The 13676-nt window shown below is 45.1% G+C and overlaps 1 protein-coding gene across 4 annotated transcripts in view; it reads left to right on the top strand.

Moving 5' to 3' along the window:
- Nucleotides 1-70: 70 nt before the first annotated feature.
- RALY (RALY heterogeneous nuclear ribonucleoprotein) overlaps nt 71-13676 on the top strand; it is an 88604-nt gene continuing 74998 nt past the window's right edge. For all 4 annotated transcript variants that reach the window (XM_030826714.1, XM_030826713.1, XM_030826712.1 and 1 more), the window contains exon 1: nt 71-575. The gene's annotated coding sequence lies outside the window, so the exon portion shown is untranslated. The remainder of the gene's footprint in view (nt 576-13676) is intronic.

Below are 13676 nucleotides of genomic sequence, written 5' to 3'. Positions count from 1 at the left end.
AGCCCCGCTTCCCCAAGCCGCGTCTCAGTCCCTCCTCCCTTTCAGGCCCCGCCCCGGCCCCGCCTTCCTCCTGTCCCCGCCGAAGCTCTGGACCTTTCCAAAGCCAGGCTGAGAGGGTGGGGAGAGCCCATGCGCCTGGGAAGCCGGGCTGCTTCTGGGCGGGGCTGCAGACTCCTCGTGCTCGTGTCACCGTGTCCTTCCCGGGAGACAGAGAAGGAGGAGAGCCCGGGACCAGGGCCGGAGCGGCGGGCGGAGCCGAGCTGCGGGGAGCCGCTCCGGGTGCCCCCACCCCCGCGCGCCTCAGTGGTGCCGGCCGAGGGCAGGGCTCGCGGCTGCGGGGCTCGCGCCGCTGTCAGTGCGGCGGGGCGCGCGAGCGGCGCCAGCGCGGGGCAGCGGAAGCCAGGAAAGCTGAGGGGGCGGTAGCGGCGGTGGTGGCGACGGCGACGACGACTCCCGCGCCTGTGCCCAGCCTCCTCCCGCCGCAGCCGCCCTTTTCCTCCCTCCCTTACGTCCCCGAGTGCGGCAGTACCGCCTCCTTCCCAGCCGCGCGGCTTCCTCCAGACCTCTCGGCGCGGGTGAGTGGGGGCTGCGGGCGTCTCCTTAGGGGTGCGGGGAGGGTGTGTGCTTTGTGCCTTTCCGTTCACCCACTTCTTCAGGCAGGCCGCTGCCTATTTTTAGAAACTTATTTCTGCCCTTCGGGGAGTGCCGGGAGCCCGAGTAACTCTAGGCCCCCTCCGCCGCTCCTTTCTCCCACTCGGACCCGCCGCGCCGGGTCCCCGGCCCCAGCCCTCCGCGCCTGGTCCCTCTCCCGCTCCCGCTCCCGGCGTTCCCTGCCTGCTCCCTCTCCGCGGGCTAAGTCGGGGCCAGTAGTTGGCTGGGTGGGCCCGCGCCCGCTCGGAAGTTGGAGTCTTTGTGCTCGTGCCCCGCCCCGCCCCGCCCGGCGTGGGGCGGAGGGAGGGGAACGGAGGCTGCTCCGGGGAGGCCTCGGGCGGGCCCGGCCGCGGCTGCTTCCGGCTCTCCTACCCGTGTTGGGTCTACGGGCTCCCGGAGGCGCGCAGAACTTGTCCTGCCTCGGCTCCCGCCTCTTCTGGGCTCTTTGCACGCCTTGGGCTCGGAGAGAAACAACAACGGGCCCTCGAATTGGGGCTGTATCCGCGTTTCACTCAGCCTCCTTGGCGGCCGAGCCTTAGTTTGTCTCTCGGTAACATGGGGGGAAAGAAGGAAACTCGCCTCGCGGGATGTTCGTGGATTCAGGGAGGGAACTCATGTGAAAGAAGTGTTTAACACCAACAGGGAACATTTAATGAGACTTCACCCAGGAACTTCCCAAGCCTTATTTCATTTAATGTTCACAACGGCCTTCTGGTTTATCCTCATTTACAAAAGCAGAAATTAAGGCGCAGAGGGGTCAAGTAATTTTCTCCAAGTCACAGTAGCCACAGAAGTGTAAAGGAGTAGTGCCAGTACCTATTATTTATTAATATTTCCTGGTGTGAGCATGTCATCTCTTAGTGCAGAGGGCATTTTTACCTAGCCTTGGGTCACACCATTTAATTAGGGACATAACTCTGGGTTTTCCCTGACTCTGGGCCGTAGTCCACTGTACTATGGATGAAATCCCATTCTGGGGTACCATAGCTCTAAAGGGAAAGGTTTGGATGAATTCCTTGCTAGTGTTGCGGCAGTTAGAAGTTGATGGATGCAGACTCCAGGTCTCAAACACAACTCAAATTCCCTGGGGTTTTGGCTCAAGGAAGCTTTGAGACTGTAAACGGTGGGATCCATCCTTTAGTTTGTGTGTGGCGTGTTCCTCCTCCCAGACCTTGCAGGTTCTCTATGTTTAGATTTATCGATCCTAGTTTGATGGGGGTGGGGGAATAGCTCAGGTCATCTGCCTTCAAACAAATATTTCTCCTATTTTCAGATAAGGCCCAGAGTGGTTAAAGTGAACTAAAATTAACTTTGGCAAATGTTCCAGTTTTTCAATGTGATCCGGTTTGAGGGAGCGTCTAAAAATCAGGCAAGGGAGTTTCTGGGCCAGGTCTTGAGGAGTCTCTTGATGTTCACATTGGTTCTTTGGAGTCTGGTAGGTCTGTGGTGCCTGGCCAGGATTCTGGATTTAGGAGTCCTGTGTAGGAGCTGAAAGGGGTCTTACAGACCATCTGGTCCAACTATTTCATATCTGCCTTTCCCCGCTTCCCTGTTAACTGAACCTTGGAAAGGGGAAGTAAGTTGTCTGAATTCAGACTGTCTTAGTGTCAGAGTGAGAACTAAAATTCCCAGTCTTTTTCTTCCTAATCCAGTAATATATTTATTTCTCCCATACCTTGCCACTTCTTAAAAGGGCACAAAACCACTTATTCAGGTCTTAAGGTCAGGAATCCTGAGTAATTGGAAATCCCAAGGAAGTTTTATAGTCCCCACCACTTTCTGTGTCTTATGGTTAGTATTAAGAGGAGGCCAGGTTTAAGCACAAGTGTACTAGTTCTCATAAGTCACCGGTTCGGTTTTATGTGTTTATGGCTTATATACTCTTCCATAACCGTTATCCGATTTAATTTCTAATCCATTTTTGTGAGGGAGTTTGCAGAGCTTGGTTTATGTCTCGTTTTTTACTGTGAGGGAATGGAGACACAGCATAGCACTTGCCTTAGATGACAGAATGAGTAAGTAGTGAGGACAAGACACCTCTCTGGAGCAGAGGATTTGATTTGGCATCATAAACTGAGCCACTCATTGTGGCTCTCTGAGCCTCAGTTTCCTTATCTGTAAACTCTCTCAGGGTTGTTGTGGAGACTGTTAAGAAAATGGCTATGAAAGTGCTTTATAGTGGTAGTAATAATAGCTAAATTTATTAAGTACTTAACGTGTACCACCAGTCAATGGACTGAGGACTTTATGGACTATATTACTTAATTTGTAGAGCAACCTATGAATTAAGTACTATTATTATCCCTGTTTTATAGAAGAAACAGACTTAGAGGGGTTACATTACCTGCCTCAGGGTCATGTAACTGGTAAGTGGCCATGGCAGTATTCAGACTGCAGACAGTATAACCTTAAAGCTGGCATGCTTTTTTAAAAAAAAATTGTGGTAAAATATATATAACATAAAATTCACCATTTAACCATTTCAAAGAGTACGTTTATGTGACATTAAGTACATTCGCATGGTTATGCAACCATCATCACTGTCCATTGTGCACTGTCCACCTGAAATTCTGTACCCATTAAACTAACTCCCCATTCCCTCCTCCCTCCAGCCCCTGAAAACTATCATTCTACTTTCTGTGAATTTGACTACTCTAGGAACCTCATATAAGTGGAATCATGCAATATTTGTCCTTTGTGACTGCAAAGCTGGCACACTTAGTGTCTTCTTTAGTCTCAGAGTGCATTGTAAATGCAAAATATTAGTCCTCACCTGCAGCAGAGATGTGGCATGCAGCTCCAGAACAGGAACCCAGGCCTCTCTGAGTAAGACCTACTTCTCTCCCCCTTAGGTTGATGTTCCTTATCACTGAAGCCTGTTTTGAATCTCTGCTGGCCCCCTAATATCTGCAGAAGACACCTTACACCCTGTTTTTTTGGAGACGGAGTCTTACTCCGTTACCCAGGCTGGATTGCAGTGGCACGATCTTGGCTCCCTGCAACCTCAACCTCCTGGGTCCAAGGGATCTCTTGCCTCAGCCTCCCGAGTAGCTGGGACTACAGGCATGCACCATCACGCCTGGGTAATTTTTGTATTTTTAGTAGAGATGGGGTTCACCATGTTGCCCAGGCTGACTTTGAACTCCTGAACCTCAGGTGATCCCCCTGTCTTGGCCTTCCAAAGTGCTGGGATTACAGGCGTGAGCCACCATGCCAGGCTATTACACCCTTAAAATAGAACCGAGATAACTCCCCACCCTCACCTTGTTCGCACCTGCCTTTCTGACAGTCCAGGGTTTGGGGATATCGGGCTGCAGTTATCAGGATTAACAGTGCAGCGACAGCAGCTTGGATCAAAACTACTCAGGATGATTAAGTAGATCACCTTTATGAAATGTTCCCTCTTTCTTCCCCCTCTTACCATAAAGGCACACAGGAGGGATTAGCTTTTGGGTTGTTGGAGGATGTTTATGGATCCTCACTGCTTGCAGTTGGTTAAGATGGAGTTAGATGCTGCATATAGCCTTTCAAAATGCCCTTTGACCGTTTTCTGTGTTGGTCTATTTAGGGGAGTGGGCTCTTTATGTTTATGAAGATGATTGGAATATTGTCCTGATAACAACTGGGGGTTGGGAGAGGCAGTGTCTCAGAGATGGATAATAGGGTAACAAACACATGATCATGTGTCTGGTCATGTCACACTCTCCTTAAAAATCTGATGGCCCCAACATTGCTTACATATTAAAGTTCAAATAAATATGACCCATGAGGTCAGTGTGTTGAATTTATTGGATAGAATCTTGTAGTTGAGGGACCTTACAGTCATTTAGACCAGCTACCTGGCTGACATTTGAGTTGGTTACTTGTTGAGATTGTCTTTCATTGGATACCTCATTTTTGGAAAGTTTTTCATTCACTGAGCAATTAGTAAGCATCTGTCAGACCTGGTACTATGCTTAGGGATTTGAGTTTGTATAGCCTAGTGGGAAAGATAGGCAAGGAAACAGGCAGTGTGAGAAGTGTTGTTACAGGGGCAGACACCAGGACAGCACAGAGAAATGATGCCTAACCCAGCATTGGAAGGTCAGGGAAGGCTTTTTAGGAGAAGTTGGTTAAGCCCAGCCCTCAAAAGAAGAACAGATGTAAGCCAGGAAAAGAAGAGATCTGGGGAGTCAGGGAGGAGGCAGAGATGAGACTGTTCTAGGTAGAAGGAACAGCAAGTTCAGAAATGGTCATAATAGGTTAAGACCATCCTGAAAGTACGTACTGTTATTATTCCCATTCTGTAGTTGAAACGGGCCAAGAGGGCTAAACAAATTTCTCAGGATTCTTGGGTGGAGCATAATGCTTGAGGTGGGTGGATGTGGCCAGACAGGAGACTTTCAAGGTAGGCAGAACAGAGGCCAAGTCAGGAAAGGGCCTTCTTGCCTGTGTTGAGGAGTTTGGACTTCATCCCGAGGTGAGGGGGCCGTGATTCGACGAGCATTTTGGAAGAATATCTCTGGCTGCCTGTTCAGGAGTGGATTGGAGAGCTAGAACACTATGGGCAGAGAGACCAGTTAGGAGGTTGGCAAGAGGTGATGGTGTTTCAAATGAAGGTTGTGGGGGAGAGTGTGCAAGAGTGTGTGTAGAAGAAAGATGGAATTGCTGGGTGTGGTGGCTCACGTTTGTAGTCCCAGCACTTTGGGAGGCTGAGGTGGGTGGATCACCTGAGGTCAGGAGTTTGAGACTAGCCTGGCCAACGTGGTGAAACCCCGTCCCTACTAAAAATACAAAAAAAATTAGCCGGGTGTGGTGGCAGGCACTTGTAATCCCAGCTACGTGGGAGGCTAAGGCAGGAGAATCACTTGAACCTGGGAGGTGGAGGTTGCAGTGAGCTGAGATCGAACCACTGCACTCCAGCCTGGGTGTGAGACTCCATCTCAAAAAAAAAAAAAAAGGAAAGAAAAAAGGTGGAATTGAGTGATGAGACAAAGATTATTGGTGTGGAAGGGTAAGGAAGGAATCGGGATGACATCTGCTTTCTACCTGGTGCAGTTTTGTAAATGGGTGCTGTTTATTGAGGTGAGGACACAGGAGAAGGAGGAGCACGTAAGGGAGGGGGTAGGGTTTCTTATGCAGGTTCTCCTTATGCTTTCACTTACCTCTGGTTATGGATTCTAGTTCTTTGTGTCAGGTCTGAAAGGGAAAGAACTAGAATCTAGTTCTTTGTGTCAGGTCTGAAAGGGAAAGAGTGAGAGTATGGCACAACTGGTCATGTTCCTGGCTAAACTGGATGATGCGAACATTAGTTTAGGAAGAGAGGAGATATTCAATCCTAGACATCCGGGTGTGGCACAGCCTGGAAACTGCTTATGTTAAGCCAAGAAAAGTTTACATTTTATCCAGGCTACGTCCTTTGGCACTGGTCTTTTCATGTACTAGTGTATTCCTAAGTCCCTCTCTAAGCCGAAGCCACTTCTCTGATTACTCTCTGCTAGGCACTGGGAAAACAAAGATGAGTAAAACGTATCCTAAGGAGCTCATGATCCAGAAGGGCAGAAATCTCAGTAGCTTGGATACAGTGGTGGCCTGGGGAGAGGGTGGATGGGGCAGGGCAGGGTAGGACAGGATGGAGAGGGACCCAGAAGGGTTTTTATTAGGGATAGGAGTCAGGAGACCCCACTGTGTGCTCCAGTCTTTTTCTCAGGTGGCAAGTGTCTAAGTTTATTCATCTGAATAATGACTAGATGACCCATAAGGTCCCTTCTAGCAATTACATTTTATGATTCTAGGTGGTGGTTTAGAGAATATATCTCTAGGAGAGGTATTTTCTTTCTTCTTCTCCCCCTTCTTAGTTTGGCATTGGTTGAGGGGATAGTAGGAATGGAGATAGCAAGGTTTTCACTTGAGTGTCTTGGTCTTATTCAGTTTTGGCTTCATGTATATATAGCTGTAAGGGAGAAAATGACAGCCATAATGTTAACCTGCTTGTCCTACAACTTTCCCCTGGGTACTGTAAGGAAAGTTTCAGACCTGTGCTCAGGGTGCAGCTCACAGACCCTTAGGAATAGAGACAGAGTGCAGTGGAATAAATAGGAAGTCTAGTCACTAGCCTGAGCATCGTTTGGTCAGTGCGTGGGCTGGACTAAGACCCTTTCTTTTTATAGCCTTGTTTCCTCATAAAATTATCTGGGGGGGGGTCTCTGAAATTCTATAAAGGCCCAAAGAGTGGGGGTGGGGAGGTAGGGACAGAAAAAGGGGTGGAGGTACTTCTCTCTCTCACTTCTCCCCTCTCTTCGAATGAATAAGTAGAAGCAGGTATCTGGCCAAGTATTAATGTTGGTCATCTTTTGTTTCCACAGCCTTGCCTTATTTCCTCAGTGTTGGTGTCTTCTGTCATTTCATAATGGCTTTCATGGTAATCAATGTCCTGTACCTCCTGGGAGGAAGGAAGGAAAGATGGGATATTGTCCCTGGGCTCTAGTCTCCATCTCCAGAAGAGCCATTTAAGACATCCACTGCCCCGCGTTCTCTATTCTGGGGTTGGGGTAGGGGTTTGTGGCTGAATACTTGGGTTTCTTAGAGGGTACATACTTGAGTTTCCTAGGGAGTGCTCTACTAACTAAAGTGCAAATCTGGCTATCTTCCCAACATACCAATGAGTTTGACTGGGGAAAATAGCGGTCAGTGGGCTTTTGATGCTTGCCAAACCCATGTTAATTGTAATTATCTAATACTCTGTGGGATCTCTGTCTTCCTGTCTGTAAAACAAGGGAATTGGACTAGATAATCTTGAGTAATATTTCTACCTTTTTACAGTTTTGTGGAAGTGGCTTGAGAATTTATCTCTGGAAGGAGAAAGGGCTTTGTTAAAGTATTGAGAGTTATCTCAGAGGGTTAAATTCTGGGTTCACAAAAGATACCTTTCAGTATATAAACAGATGGATATTGCTTTTTAGAGTGGACAGATTGCTGAAAAATTGCTTGTGAGATGAATTTATCAAATCGTATGCTGAGTTCCATTATAAACTTGGAGCTGTAGCCTCATGGGACAAACTTGGAGTCTAAGACTATAAAAAAATTACATTAAAATATGTAGCAAACTGTTTAAAATCACATAATAAAGGAAAAACAAAAAACACTTTAAGATTTTCACACAATGGTAGTAATGGAAAAACACTAGACCAGAAACTTGCATTTCCTAAGAGCTTTAGCGGAGTAGATACCTCTACTGAGGTTACCTGGCCCTTGAAGTGCCATCTGTAGAGACTGAATAACTCTGTTTATTTGTCAAGGTAAGACTCATTGCTTTATTCCAAGTAAATATTCTCTTGTAGAATGCCAGGTTTAGAAGCTCAATGTTATTGGCTAGATTTTCTTCATTCCAGAGGCATTTATCTGGTATTTAGCTGTCTCCTATTTATTTTATTAAGGATTTTAATAAGCTTAGTTAACGGTACTGTTTACACGGTGTCTCTTGATCTGTTTGTCTAGTTTCCTTTGAAATTCTTTGTGTTAGTGAAAGCGAGCCCAGCAGTAGATTTAAAAGGGTCATTTCCATAACTTCATTTATCTAGATCTGGGTTTTCTTTTTTTTTTTTTTGAGACGGAGTCTTTCTCTGTCCCCCAGGCTGGAGTGCAGTGGCGCGATCTCGGCTCACTGCAAGCTCCGCCTCCTGGGTTCAGGCCATTCTCCTGCCTCAGCCTCCCGAGTAGCAGGGACTACAGGTGCCCGCCAACACGCCCGGCTAATTTTTTGTATTTTTAGTAGAGATGGGGTTTCACCTTGTTAGCCAGGATGGTCTCAATCTCCTGACCTCGTAATCCGCCCACCTCGGCCTCCCAAAGTGCTGGGATTACAGGCTTGAGCCACCGCGCCCGGCTAGATCTGGGTTTTCTTTGTAAGAGATATGACCACACTATATACTGAGAAGTCAAATGTTTCCTTTTTTTTTTTTTTATTTAAAACGGAGTCTCGCTCTGTTGCCCAGGCTAGAGTGCAGTGGTGCAATCTCCGCTCACTGCAAGCCCTGCCTCCTGGGTTCATGCCATTCTCCTGCCTCAGCCTCCCGAGTAGCTGGGACTACAGGTGCCAGCCACCACGCCCGGCTAATTTTTTTGTATTTTTAGTAGAGACAGGGTTTCACAGTGTTCGCCAGGATGGTCTCAATCTGCTGACCTTGTGATCTGCCCGCCTCAGCCTCTCAAAGTGCTGGGATTATGGGCGTGAGCCGCCGTGCCCGGCCATGTCATTCCTTTTTACCTGGAGCATTAATTTAAGGCTTTGGAATTTTGTTTTTGCGGATACCTGTAAGGTGGTGCTGAGGAATGGTGCTGCTGCCAATGTGATAATGAGGGCTGTGCGTGAATCAGTTGAACACAAGAATAACTTCTCTTCAGACTTTAAAGATTCACCCTAATTGATTCTTACACCAATTAAAACCAACCCTTACTAAAATTAGGGTTCAGAGGAAGTTACTTAGTTGCCGTGGCATGATTATTTATGTTTGGGAGTCCCAACAGCCTTCCATCCCTAATCTCAACCATTCGTTCCAGGAATTTGGAGTACCTCCTATGTGTTCTCCTTATGGAGAACATAAAAACCAACAAGACATAATTCCTGTCCACAAATTACTTTCAGTCTTGAGAGGAAGACAGATAAGTAAAGCAAATCCAGCCTGCTGCCCTGGCTCATATATTTGGATTGAGAGTTCAAATGGAAAATAACACAGTTGATGGCTATATCAGTAGACAAGGAGACCAGTTTGATAATCTGAATTCCATTGTGTAGACTTTATTTTTTTGGCATTCCCTTCTCTCCCTTCTGTTTTTTACAGATATTTATCCTCTGTTGCTAAGGTGTCCAACACCCAGTGTGTAAAGTCAAGAATATTAGAGTAGGGGACAACATTGCCCTTCAGGTTTGGGTGTCCAGATATCTGCATCTGGACACTCACACAGTTCTCTGGCTGGCTTCAGGAAGATTTGGTATTGTCTCGCTATTGAATTATTTTAAGTTTTATTATGCTCTATTTTGAAATAAAATAGCTCTATTTTGTATGCAAGTGGAATTATCTGAGGTGTGGTTTCTGGCATTTGATCAGTCTGTGATTTGATAATTGTGATTATACTGTAGTTCGTGAAGCCCATTGCCACTGCCAGCAGCCTTTGAACACTTTGCAGCAAGGAGCCCTAGCAAATGGAAATGGTGGGCACATTGAGGCTCTCCTGATTTTGAAGGGCTCTTCCCTCTTTCCTACCCTTCAGAGAGAAATATTACTTGGGATGCTGTGTTGTGCTCCAGATTTCTTCCAACAATTTAGCATTGCCTGTGGGGTCTAGAATAATAAGGCCATGTAAACTGAAGATGTCATCTTCTCTCTCTTTGAAGTTCCATTTTCTTATCTGTGAAGTGGGGTTAATACTCCATATCTTGCCTTCCTCACAATCGTATTGTGAGGAGCAAATTAGAACGTTGTAAAATCACATGAGACAATTTATATGTGAAGAATCCATCAGTCATTTGTCAGAGGTAATAGGTAAGTGGCAGAATGTTCCATAGGAGGAGAGATCGATCTCTTTGTAGGGAGCAGGGAGAGTGATCTCAGCTGGTCTCTGGGATTGGGAAAAAGTGTGATGAAAGCATCTGGACAGGGGTAATGATGGAGCAAAAGACTGGAGGTGAACTGTTTGGCGGAAACAGTGAGTAAGCGTTCTCTAACCTCATACTGTAAGTCCTAGGTTAGGCATATGTTTACCTTTGGTAAATACTCCAAACAGTTTTAAAAGGTCTACCAGGTTACATGGTTAGCGATGAGGAAATTGCTGTTGTTCTGTGTCGTTGTAAATACTTGGCATTGTCTATCTTTTTCACTTGAAGCCATTCTGGTTAGTAGTTACAGATATGAATTTTAAGAACCATACTATGAATTCTCACATAGCAAGTACCATAAAGGGGTACAATGATTGGGAAGTTCAGAAGGGGAAAAGATTGCTTCCTTTGTACATGGAGGAGGGGCAGAGGGGGAGTTCCCAGGGAACATTTGTGGACCAGTGAGTATTTGTGCTGGATCTTGTAGGATAAGGAGAATGACCATCTGTTGTCCAGGACCATTTTAATTTCTAATATTCTGTCTGGTTGTACTTAAAGATTATGAAATACCAATATTGCCACGTCTGTACTGTATCTCCCATACTATTCAGAAGCAACACCCAGGTATCTTTTCTCAACCATTGTGCTTCCCTTCCCCCCTTTTCCAGAAAGAATGGTCACAGGTGATTAGGCTGCAGAGATAGAGAACATTCTGTGCAATGGGAACAACTTGAGTAGAGGCACAGATGAATGACTAGGCTGAGTACCATCCATATTCCTGCTAATGAGCAGGTGGTGGAAGTGTCCAACACTTTGGAGATGGGTGATAACCTTCTCATCGCCTCTCAGAGCAGAGCAAGGTCATGTTGTTATGAAGCCAATTTGTATTTAAACTGGATAAAAGGATGAGAATGATCTCTTTGCTTATAATTACATCATTTCAGGAAAGAAATTAATCCAGTAAACAATCATACTTGAAGTATATCAAAAGAGAGTTTTTCTTAAAATGGTTGGGGAGGGAATACTAAAACCTAAAGAACTTAGTCTCTCAGAGCTCATCTATTAGTTGTATATTTGCTCAGGGAAAAATTGCCATTTCTTTGTCAGCTTTTATCCTGCCGGTGGACCCTAGCTGGGTGTTTATTTTGTGTAGTTTTACCAAATCACTTTGAAGGTTGGCATGAACATTGATCATGTCTTAGAGCCTTTCCTCTTTGTTCTGTCAGCAAATATTAGAAAATGTACCTTAAATTACCTAGTTGTGAAAAATAGGGTGGCCCTGTCTGCTTCCAGAGAGCAGCACTTTCATGTTAAACATTAGTCAGCTTCTGATCCCGTGTCAGGTCGTGGGGTGTTTGTCAAGATAGACAGGGTGCTAGAGATGCCACTAGGGACTTGGACTAGAGAATTTCTAGGCCCCCTCTCGAGGAGACTAGTCAAGTAGTTGATTTAAAAATCTGATGGGCCGGGTGCAGTGGCTCACGGCCTATAATCCTAACACTTTGGGAGGCCGAGGCAGGCAGATCATGAGACAGATTATGAGGCAGGAGATCAGGAGATCGAGACCATCCTGACGGAGTAGTGAAACCCCGTCTCTACTAAAAATACCACAATTAGCTGGGCGTGGTGGCACGTGCCTGGAATCCCAGCTACTGGGGAGGCTGAGGCAGGAGAATCACTTGAACCAGGGAGTTGGAGGTTGTAGTGAGCCAAGATCGCGCTGCGCCACAGCGCTCCAGCCTGGCGACAGAGTGAGACTCTTTCTCAAAAAAAAAAAAAATCTGACCTGGGTTTTAAATGTTAACACAACCTTGCATGTTAGTGATATTAATTGGGTGTCCACTGTGTTGAGATATTCTTGGTACCTTGTGTTTATACTAATAGAGCTAATATTGGTTACTATGTGCGAAGCCTTTTATACGTACAAAATACTATTTCATTCTCACCTCAACCCTAAGAAGTAGGTTGTGTTGATCGTGATCATATAGATTGGAAACTGAGACAAAGGGAGGTTAAGAGATATGCTGTGGGCAACCACTGGTCTTTTTATAGTCTTCACAGATAGGTCTTTCCAGAACGTCATATAGTTGGAATCATACAGTATGTAGCCTTTTCAGATTTGCTTCTTTCACTTAGTAATATCCATTTAAGTTTCTTCCATGTCTTTTTATGTTTTGATAGCTCATTTCTGTTTAATGCTGAATAATATTTCATTGTCTGGATATGCCACAGTTTATCTATTCACCTATTGAAGGAGTCATTGGTTGCTTCCAAATTTTGTCAATTATGAATAAAGATGCTATAAACAAACAAGAAAAAATATATGCCGTGGTTACACTGCTGATATGATAGATGGAGTTGCTAGGATCGAAACCTAACCAATTCCTCTTTATTTTTAATATGGAAAATTTCAAACATACACAAAGTTGAATAGGTTAATGAAATATGATTTACCCATCACTTGGCTTCAACAGTTAGCAATTCGTCAGTCTTGTTTCGTTTATACCCCTACCTACTTTTCTTCATTTTGTGCTTTGAAGAAAATCTCAGCTATCATATTTTGTCCTTAAATATTTCACAGTGTGTCTCTAAAAGATGACTTCTAAAAACAATTATAATGCCATTACCATCTTTATAAAGTGTAACAGTTCCTTAATAAAATCAAAATCCAGGTGATTGTGTTCAAATGTTCGATTGTTCTGTAAATGTCACAACCTTATTTTGATAGTTTGATTCAGTATTCATATAAAGTCCACACATGGTTCTTAAGTCTTTTAAGTCTCATTTAATTTATATGGTCCCTCCTACAGTCACATGCTGCATAGAGATGTTTCAGCCAGTGATGGGCCACAGATATGACAGTGGTCTAATATGATTGTAATACCATTTTTTTACTGTACCCATTGTATGTTTAGGTGCACAGATCCTTACCATTGTGTTACAGTTGCCTACAGTATTCACAGTAACATGCTGTATAGGTTTGTAGCCTAGGAGCAACTATACAGCCTATGCTATATAGTCTAGGTGTGTAGTAGGACATACAACCCAGGACTGTGTAAGTGCACACTGGTGTTTGCACAAGGACGAAATCGCCTAATGATGCATTTCTCAGAATGTATCCCTGTTGCTAAGTGATGCATGACTGTAGTTATCCCCCCTTTATTTGTTGAAGAAGCTGTATGTTTTTGTCTATAGATTTTTCCATGTTCTGGATTTCGCTCATTGCATTCCTATGGTGTGTTTTCTGTGTTTCTTTGTCCTCTGTATTTTCTGTAAATTGTTGGTAAAGGACAATTTCTCTTAACCCTCATGACAACCCTACAAAAATAGGTATTGTTCTTATTTTGTAGGTAAGAAAACAGACAGAGGTTGGCTGGCTTGTCCAAGGCCACACCTGGATTTGAACACAGGCCTACTTGTCTGCAAAGCTTTTGTTCCTTCATCACTAAAC

Source organism: Nomascus leucogenys, chromosome 13, assembly GCF_006542625.1.
Source record: "Nomascus leucogenys isolate Asia chromosome 13, Asia_NLE_v1, whole genome shotgun sequence".
NCBI classification, from domain to species: Eukaryota; Metazoa; Chordata; class Mammalia; order Primates; family Hylobatidae; genus Nomascus; species Nomascus leucogenys.
Note: the sequence above shows the minus strand (reverse complement) of the source record. Positions and strands in the feature narration are given on the sequence as shown.